The sequence below is a fragment of the Monodon monoceros genome, unplaced genomic scaffold, assembly GCF_005190385.1.
Source record: "Monodon monoceros isolate NGI ecotype Baffin Bay Population unplaced genomic scaffold, NGI_Narwhal_1 Super_Scaffold_5, whole genome shotgun sequence".
Lineage (NCBI taxonomy): Eukaryota > Metazoa > Chordata > Mammalia > Artiodactyla > Monodontidae > Monodon > Monodon monoceros.
The window spans coordinates 20,251,366-20,261,524 of NW_021703782.1; the positions used below are offsets into that span (position 1 = coordinate 20,251,366).

Genomic DNA, 10,159 nt, shown 5'->3' on the forward strand with positions numbered 1-10,159 from the left:
TTGGTATACAGAGCAAAGCTTTATTTTTCCCAAATTATCAGCTGGTTTTCCCAAGACCATTAATTGATAACCCATGCTCCGTTTCCTGACTGATGGGAAAGGCCACCCTTGCTTTGTTTGCACTAATTTCCACGTGAAATTTGTGTCCGTTGCCCCACTTTCCATTGCAGTTTTGCCTTAAGATCTTGTAGAATTTGTCTCTCCTCATCATTCTTATGTTTCATTTTTTTCTCTGGGTCTCATAAGTTTCTTTTCTTAAAAATAATGCTAATCTAAGGTGGAAGGACAATTGTTTCTTGAGCATTTTAATTTGCTTAGTTTTGTGTGTGGTGTCCACGTACATCATGTTCCATAACCATCTGTGCACAAAGCTCACTTCAGCTGGCTTAGAAATCTCTCCATCATGATACCGGAGAGCTCCCTGTGCTCTCAATGGCAGCACAGCAAGGCCACTTGGGAGGACAGACCAGGCTCCACTTAACCACCTGCTGTGGGAGGAACTGTTTCCCCTCCCAAATTCATATGTTGAATTCCAGACCCCCAGTACCTCAGAATGGGACTTTTCTTGGAAATAGGGTCTTTACAGGGGTAAGTTAAAATGAGGTCATTAGGGTAGGCCTTAATCCCCTATGATTGATATCGTTATAAAAAGGGTAAATTAGGACACAGACACATGCAATAGAGGGAAGAAGATGTGAAGATACAGAAAGAAGATGATGTCCACAAGCCAAAGACAGAGGCCTCAGGAGAAACCAACCCTGCCCACCTTGATCTCAGACTTCCAGCCTCCAGGACTGTGACATGATAAATGTCTGTGGTACTTTGCTCCAGTGACCCTAGCAAACTAATACGCCATTCCTCTATTAATGGATACTGACAGTTGCCAGAGTTTTCTTAGAAGGGATAATCTAGAAAGAATATCATGCACACATCTTTGCAGATATTGGCTCCTTCGGGGAAACCATACATGACTTTTCCAGCTTCATTCTAGAAGGCATCTTTTCTTTGCAGTTGTCAAGCTGCCTTTCTTTCACTGAACCACTGAAATCCCACCTGCATCACAAGTGTTTCCACCATGAAATAGAACTACTTTTGAAATGTTCCTTTATCTCCTCCATTCCAACCTTCAGGACCCCATGTATGCACCCTCCCCAACTCTAGGGACAGTAATGTGTGCAGAGAGTAGCAATTCTGTCCTGTGTGGGGACAGCCACAGAGATGCAGGCCTGATGTGCAGACAAAGGCTTGGTGCGTCCTTTTAAACCAGCTTCTCACATTACTTTAGTGCCCTTTGGGTGGTAAATTTGAAAGTCAGCTCAATCTGTGTTGGAAGGAGATGTATGCAAAAGCATCAGGTATTCTCATATTAACCTCTCATTGATTCAGGATTTTTTTGTCCAATTCCTACTGAATTTGCTTAATTTCTCAACACAAAGCTATAAAGATAATAATAAAGTTTTCTAAAACTCCTGGTAAAAGAGTGAAATCAACACGTAAAACTGGGCTTATGCCCTCCGGCTGCCTTCTCAGGCTCCTGTCTCCACTGATAGGACTTGAAATCTTCTCACCACCAGGCATGATGGCAGGTCCCTTTTTGCTCCTCATTGGAGTAGTGGATAGGAATTCTGGTTCTGGATTAGAAACACCTGGGTTTTCGGCTTCGAATCACAGCACCATCACTTAGCGGCTGGATAAGTGAAAGTCACTTTACCTTTCTGGGCCTCACTGCTTACCAGCAGGTTGAATTAGACATTCTCCAAGATCCTTTCTCCCTCTAATATCTCTGGCGTCCTTAAACATGTTTCTAAGAAACTTATGATTTGGGACTAGCAATTTCCTAATAATCAGTACAGACTTGACCACTGCAGCCCTCTCCTTGGACACACTTCCTGCCTAAGCTACAGGATGGCTGGCCCAGCTCCCAGGACAACAGTGAAGACCAAAGAAGCCCCAAGCCTGCCATTCATGCCTGCTCTAGGGAGCTCCTCTCCCTCCTCCCTGTCACTTCCTTCACAGCTATGACCATCAGCTGATTGGTGTTGCTAAAAAAAAAGAAAGAAAAAAAGGAAGTGGTGGACTTCCCCTTCAAGTAAATACATCAGCTATAAATGCAGAGAAAGAAAAGAAACAGCATTGAAAACAATAACATAGAATATAAATCCATAACCACGCTGGGGAGCAAAGGAGGCATATTACCGGTGGGCTGGAAACTACTGCTATCGTTGAAGGAAGCAAAGCAAGATGGGCTCAAACTGAAGAGGAAAACCACAGCCTAAGTACAGGCAGCTGGGGATGGCTGTGAAGAGCCAAGGGTGTGGTGCCTTGGAAATGACAAAGCCTGGGTGGGATGGGGTGAGGGAGAAGCAGAGCGGGGAGCAGGCAGGCAGCCAAGCTCTCTCCAACTCCTCAGCTGCCAGCACCCTTAAGAGCAACAGGAGTCCCTCTGCAGGAAAGATGTGCGTTTGGAGAGGCAGGGTATGGCCACATCCATGAAGAACAGAGAGCACCTGCACCACCCCCCATTGGTTACTGGCTCGTCCTGCCCTGCTCACATCTCACCTTCCTCACATCTCATGGGGGACAGGTTACAAGAGGGCCATGCAACACACACAGCATTAAAAGACTAACTCCTAGGGCACCTCAAAAACAAGACCAGCATACATCCTAGAAGTACCAAGCACATCAGGAAAGCTAACCGCACAAAGGAAGGCACCCAATGGGCAAACAGATGAGTAGGTGCCAAAGAAGACAGAGGTCATGGAGCAAGAAGAGAACATCTATGCTGGAACCAGTAATAAAAACAAATATTAGGCAAGGGCCTAATGTATCACTTAAAAAATAAATAATTAACTACCTTCTGTGCTTGCTAAAATATAAATGACTCAATAGATGGCCTGAATAACAGGATGGACAGGGCTGAAGATCCTTCTTGAGAAAGTGATTAACCTGTCAGTTCCATGAAATGCAATGAAAAGGGTAAAACAGAGGGAAAGAATGAAAAACAAAGTGCATTCCCTGCAGCTTTGTGTACAGTATCAAAAATTAGAAAAAAGTCCTAAATGTCTATCAATAAACAATCATTTTTCACCCTGGAATAAAGCACGATGATCACTGATAGGAAGGGCTCCCCCAATCCTGTTGATTCAAAAAAGAAAGTTGCAGGATGATATTGGTATTAAGAAGGCACACACACACACACACACACACACACACACACACATACCACCACCACCACCACCACCACCACCACTACATTGTCTAAAAATACACACATATATACACATGCATGAATGCACAGGATGAAAGATTAGAAGAATATGCACCAAGTTGCCCTCCCTCAGTGGGGATGGGCTGGGGCTGAGGGTGGTGGTTAAGGAGGGCTTCAATGTCGCCTGTTATATCTGAATTCTTCACCAATGGATATGTACTTAGACATAAGTTATGCAATTTAACACTTTTCAAAAAGAAAATGATAGGAAGTTCTCCCATCTTGGAGGCCAGAGAAACTAACTTCAGAGACAGTACTTACTCATCTGTGACCTATTTGGGACTGCTCTTATTAGCCTCCAGCCAAGACTACAGGGGCAGACTCCCAGAGCCACCCACCTGGGAGAGACTGTGACAGTTGTGCCAGTTCTAACCACAGGCCAGGTATGGGCACTGCATGCATGATCTCCACCGTACATCACAGTGAAATCCTCTGTAATCCTTCCATCTACAAAAACTAAAAACAGTAGCTTGAAAACACAGTGAGATTTGAACCCAGTGGGACCTCAGCCCCCCTACTCTCAACCACTGTTGATAAAAATATTCAGTGACTGTGAGTTTGAAGCATTAGGGCAATCAACTGATTCATATACTCTTAGCATTTTGGAATTTCCCTGGTGATGCAGTGGTTAAGAATCTGCCTGCTAATGCAGGGGACACGGGTTTGAGCCCTGGTCCGGGAAGATCCCACATGCCGGGGAGCAACTAAGCCCATGCGCCACAACTACTGAGCCTGTGCTCTAGAGCCCGTGAGCCACAACTACTGAGCCCAAGCGCCACAACTACTGAAGCTCATGCGCTCTAGGGCCCATGCTCTGCAACAAGAGAAGCCACCGCAATGAGAAGCCCGCACACTGCAATGAAGAGTAGCCCCCGCTCGCTGCAACTAGAGAGAGCCCGCACGCAGCAACGAAGACCCAACACAGCCAAAAAATTAATTAATTAATTAATTAAAAAATACCCTTAGCATTTAAGAGGCATTCTGCCTCCACCTAAGCAAAGCCCGAGGATCTTGTAAAGGGGCAGCAGGTTACCCAGTGTTTCCCAAAGTGGACTTGGTCTTCCCAAAGTGGAAGTCCTGGTCCCCAAGGTGCTCCAAGAACCAATGAATGCATGCTATGACCACAGGGGTGTAAGAGTTCAGTGACGTATGTCCTGACCATGCACAACACCTGCACAACGGCTCTGAACAAGCCCACGACAATTACCCTGCTTACTCAACTTTATTCTGTCTCTCATTTCACTCACTTCAACAAGGAAAGCTTCCTCGGGAATACCATTTAAAATTGCACAGCACCCACTTCAGAAGTCCAGGGAATCGAGGCTGGCCATCTGATTAAAGCCCTGTGGATTCCCTAGTCCCAGGAAAATACATATTCCCATCAATCAGATAATAAACCATCAGGGTCAGAGCAAATACAGAGGTGACACTGAGACTGATTTAAAACGTAGCTGCTAACCGCTAAATTGGAGCTAAAAGTAATCTTTCACGAAGCATGACTCAGAATATGTCCTGACGGGAGAAATTATAAAAGTTCCAAAAGCTACAAAAAGTAATAAGTTATATAAATAAGCAAATATCCATAGAAATCAAAAGTTTGGGGAAAATGTTTTCAACAATTATGACAATGGATTTACAATGGATTTGAAAGCTACATGAATGTTGATAAGAGTTATGTTAAGACTCCAAAAAGTATACAGGGCAGCAACTTGCAGAAAATATATTTAGCTAACCAACTCCCCAAAATATGCTTCAGTTATTAATAGGTGTGTAGCAAGACTGAAAAGAAACCGTCAGACTGGCATAAGGAGGCAGAGGGTTCCAGAAGAAGAGAGAAATGGAACTGATAGGTTGCTTGGTATATTTGACTCAGTGGGAAACTGAGTCAAGTGGGGGGGTGTTTAGCTTTGTGTCAGAGAGTTGGCAAGAGAATTGTAACAGGTACAGGACCAACTGAGAAAACACAAAAATGAAACAAGAGTTTACACCAGGAAAAACAACATGGAGTAAATGAAAGAAAATGGAACTATATTATATACTGTGCTCTAGCAGTAAATATAACCACAGCAAGGTAAACAAACACCAAACAGCATCTTAACCTTAAATTGTAGAAAGATTATCCTGGGTAATAAGAGTCTAGGGCTGCCATGCACTTATTTCTCAGAGTAGGAAGTCAGGAGACATTGTCTGAAACTGATACATTAAAAAAAAAAAAGCACAAGTGAACATAACATCAGGAAATAAGAAGGAAAATTCTAGAAGAAAGAGCTAAAAAGATTAAAAGATTGCTTTTGGGGAGCAGTATTAGAGCATTGGAAGGTATTCTTATAAATTGAAATTAAATAAAAAGAAAGATTAACTCTGGTCCCACCAAAAGATTTCCATGACAACTGAACAGAAACGGATAGATTTAATAACTTGTTGGGCTGACCAACACAGCATGAAGATTTAGCAATTAAGACAAAGAGATGGAGTGGGAATGTAGGAGGTTAACTGTTGGACATTCAAATGCTCTTTGTAGCCATTCTGAGTATAACTAAACAAACCAATATTTAAATTGTGACTTTTCCTAACACTTGGCCCTTGGCCCTCTTCCTTCCTTCCACACTCCCCCCATTGACTGTATCCAGGCCTGAGCCTCACTGACCCTGACATCAGCCCTACACTCTCCTGTCAATCCTGCTGCCTGCCCAGACTCTCTTCAGATCAAAGATGTGACACTCAGCATGCCAATCTGCAAGCCCAGTGTCCTCCCACATCTGTGCTCCCCTCCAGGGCTCCAGCACAGCACTGAGGGGTACTGCCTTCTCCAGTTTCAGGAGCCAGGACTCCAGGGCCAGAGACAGGTACCCCCAGGACAGAGGATGCTGCTTACCAGATACTGTCCATCATAAAAGCTTTCAGTATATCCCCCTTAGTAATTGAGGTGTTAACAATATTCTAAATCATCCTCACCTTCCTCTTCCCATCATCAGCCTCTGGCAGCCACCAAAACAAATACACAGTTTCCCAGAAATAAAAGAATCAAGAAAGAGTCACTTTTGAGTTGTTAAACCTACTATAATAGAAACTAAATATTCTTTCTTCTACTGGTATTTTTGGCAGTGGCTAAATTTGACTATACTTAAGATTCCAATGCAACCACCTTTCAGGATTCATAGGGCAAAACTTACATAACTCTTATTAAAGTAAAAATAAAATAAAAATTCAAACCGACGCAGGCTAACATTTTGCCAGACAAAATTATAAGCTAGTAGAAAACTTTCCTGCTAATATAAAGTCAAAATGAATGAATAAACTTTTCCTTTAAAATCCAATCAGCCTAGTTTTTTTTTAATCTTCCTACAATTCCTCAGTTTAAAAAAACTCTTTTTCTGAGTGGAAAAAAAAGAAAACCCAACTTGTTCAATTCCAAGGTAGAAGAGTAAGATGGTAAGATATAATTAAGTCAGACAATTTAATTCCAATCTCTCTTTAAGACTCTGCCTTTTGATTTCAACTGCTGTAAAAGAAAAGCAATGTTCAGTGTGCAGACATTTTTAAAAAATTTCTTACCCAAAGGCCTAAGTTCCTAATTTTCTCTCTACTCATTTGCAGGTAAATCAATCCAGAAGTGGAAGAAAGTGTTGGGGGGCAGGGTGGTGGTGAGTTAGGGAATCGTTGGAAAAAAAATTTATTTGGTGAAAAGCTGAGAAAGCAAAAATTAGCTCAGATTGTACAAAGTACCCAGCCATTCCTTAGGTACAGATAACAGACAGAGATAGAATGAGCTGCAAAGTGAACAGGAAACAGTATTTCTTCCAAGGCCATGCTGTAGCTGTGAAGGGTGGTAATAGCCCTTCTTTAAGTAACTACTGCCTTCTTTCTCTAGAATCAGACTGTCAGAAACTTTGCTGTTGGAAAGTCTCTCAGTAAGGATGAAACATCGTATTCTCACTTGGAGGATCTGTATTTTGATTGTTATCACTGAAAATTCAGGAAAGTCTTGCTATTTCAGGCTTCCTGGAAAGGGGGGAACTACCCATCTAATTACTGGAAAGTGTGAGTTGTTGGGCAGTAGAAATGTAATTTGCTTTCAAAAGCAATCAGTAGCTTGACAGAATCTAATACAGAATCAGTCCCATAGCCCTAACTCCAAAAACTGCTGAAAAACAAGGTTTTTTGGTGAGTTTTATAGGGAACCTCATTTAGTGACATTGACACACGGCTATTTGTAGCCTCTCTTATTCCACTTAGTGAGACTTTTCACACTGTTTGTGCAGAAATATTAACATGTGGGATTATAGGATGCTGCCCAGGCTGTGTTGGAGTGGTGTGTAACATATGGCATCAGTATGTATGCAAACCTTTCTAAATTCTGAGAAATGCCTTTCTCAAGGCTGAAATTCAGATTCTAAATTTGAATTCTAAATTCTCAAAAATCCTGAATTCCAAAACATATCTTGGCACAAGGGTTTTGGATAATGATTATGGATATGCTATGTGCTAAGTGATGTCCTACTAAGAAGTCTTTGGTTTAATAGAGAAATCAGACCTGCACTTAGAATACTAAATATGAACCTAAAGAAGGCTAAGGTAACTTATTTCTGAAATGCAAATCTAGGGATAAAATTATCTTTCTGACAATTTCATCCCTCAGGAAAGATAAAGAGCTAAAATATACACCTCACTTTTATCCTTGGCTTAAAACATTAAAAACATTCTCGTTATTAAGATGATTTACAAAATCCTACATATTGAAGCACTCCAAATACAAAGAATATAAATGTTTCTATTTTAGCGCAAAATTTCCCTAAACAGATCAAAAGTTCAATGCAGACAGAACAAAATAATTTGATAAAATATTTTTAGTAGACAAGATTTCTCACTTAAAATACCTAATACTTTACAAGTATTTAAATCTTTTACCTCAAAGACAAACATATCCAGGCACTGTTTGGCCTTTTTTTTTTTTTTTTTTTTTGCAGGGAGAGGGAGATGTGATATGCACATCAGTGAATTAAATTGCATTTAAGTAAAACGCCACCTGTGTAACAGCAATGAATTTGTTCTTACTAAAACAAAGAAAACAAATACTAGAATCAATTCCATTTCTTTCAGGAATTCTCCATTATCCCATGATTTTTCTTTTTTAACGTGAAGATTCAGATGTGACAATTTGAATCTCCAAGTCTTTAAATTACATCTCCAAGTCTTAATTACACACTGAAATGCCTCCAGGGTTTAAGAAAATGAACAACTCCAGTCAACAGTTTTACTTGGGTTAAACGGGAATCTTTGGCAAGTCAAGCAAACTCATTAAAATAACCTGCAATCCTGTTTCCAAAGGCCACCTGGCAGGATGGCATGGGCCTTTTGATCACCAGTCGGGAACGTCTTGGGTTAATGAGTGGGAACACTCTGCACCGTGAATGAGATTCTCTTTCCCAAGCAACTGCACCTCAAACAGCCAAAAGACTGAAACTCTAACTTCTCCAGTGATTGTCTTGCTAGTTCTTGATATTCAAACAAACCAAAAAAAAAAATTCGCTTTTGTATCGTTATTTAGGTGGGTTTAAGGTTTTGAAGCCATACGGCCAAAAATATCTTTAACTCAAATTCACATTTTACTACACAAAACTTCACTGCTCTTCAAGTCATTCACTGGCTGATGGAAGTTATTTTACCATGAAAATGTGGAAAAAAGGGCAATGATGCTACATTGTCGTAGTGGTTCAGAAACTTTCATGTTTTTATGCAACTGCTCTTTCTTTCTGTAGTAAAAGTATGAATAAAACCTTTGCAGGCATATAAACATCCCTACATTGAGTCACTTCGACAAATACAGTGGAATTTTCCAGTGCATTCTGTGAATGGCCAAACGAAAATGTGTCCTTTCCGAGACCCCGACACGGAGTTTCTTGTGCCTGCGGACTCCAGCTAAGTCTCCCAGGACCCAGCCGCTTCCGCACTTCCCTGCGCTCGCGGCAGCACCTGAAGTTTTGGCTTCTCGGCACAGGCCCCCACCCACAGGCCCGGCTCCCCGTACAAAAGCTGGACCCCAAGAGGCACTAACTAGTTTTAGGAGAAAAGGTGGCACAACTGACTAGTTTTCAATCGAAAAATTTTATCGAATGTTCCCTCCGATTATCAAAGCACGAGGGCCCTAGGCGTACCCGTCTGGGTTTGCATAGGCGCACAGACCTTGCGCGGGCCAAGGAGGAAGGGCCGCATCCTCACCTCTCTCGGCGCCTTCTTCCCTTCCACGCCGCCTTCCCAAGCCTAAAGGTGCGTCCACTGCCCAAGCGGAGAGAGCGAGCGGCCACACCTACCTGTATCAGGTGAGGCTAGGGCGGGGCGCGGGTCTCCGGGAACCGGACTGTCGCGAACTAGGGGGCAGCTCTGGGCGCCGCGCCGAGCAGCCCCCTCCTCCTCGCTGCTCCTGCCGCCGGAGTCGCCTCAGTCGCCCAGTGCATGGCGCTTCCTCATTTTGGGCAACTTCCTTAACGCTCCCAGGCAGGCCCCGCACTTCCTCCCGGCCGCCGCGCTCCACCGACCCGGGACCGCCCCGCAGCCCTTGCGCCGCGAGCGCCCAGTGTGCCATGTGCGCCCCCAGCGCCCAGGGCAGGGCAGCGGCGGCCGAAGCGCGCCGGAACCCAGCCTGCGGGGTTGGCCTACAAGGCGGGAGGCCGGAGGGGAGAAGAGAGAGGAGCCGGGTGGGCGATCCTTGCCAATTCCCGGGCGCAGAAGGCCTGGACAAGGGGGCCTCATACCAAAAAAGGGCGCGCGGCCAACAACAGGAGCCTCTTGCCACCTGGCCTGCCTGCTGCCTGATCCTTCCAAGGACGGACAGGCACTCAGGGGCACGCTCATTTGTTGTGCAATTGCTTGGGAAGAGAATCTTGTTCACTG

The 10,159-nt window shown here is 43.5% G+C and overlaps 1 protein-coding gene across 4 annotated transcripts in view; it reads right to left on the reverse strand.

The window, feature by feature from the left end:
- The window catches only part of SYK (spleen associated tyrosine kinase), a 94,946-nt gene extending 85,240 nt beyond the window's left edge, over positions 1 to 9,706 (reverse strand). For 2 of the 4 annotated variants that reach the window (XM_029203743.1, XM_029203739.1), the window contains exon 1: positions 9,488 to 9,680. The gene's annotated coding sequence lies outside the window, so the exon portion shown is untranslated. Of the gene's footprint in view, positions 1 to 9,451 lie in introns of all 4 variants that reach the window. The other 2 variants (XM_029203741.1, XM_029203742.1) reach the window with 2 other exon arrangements.
- Between the last annotated feature and the right edge of the window lie 453 nt (positions 9,707 to 10,159).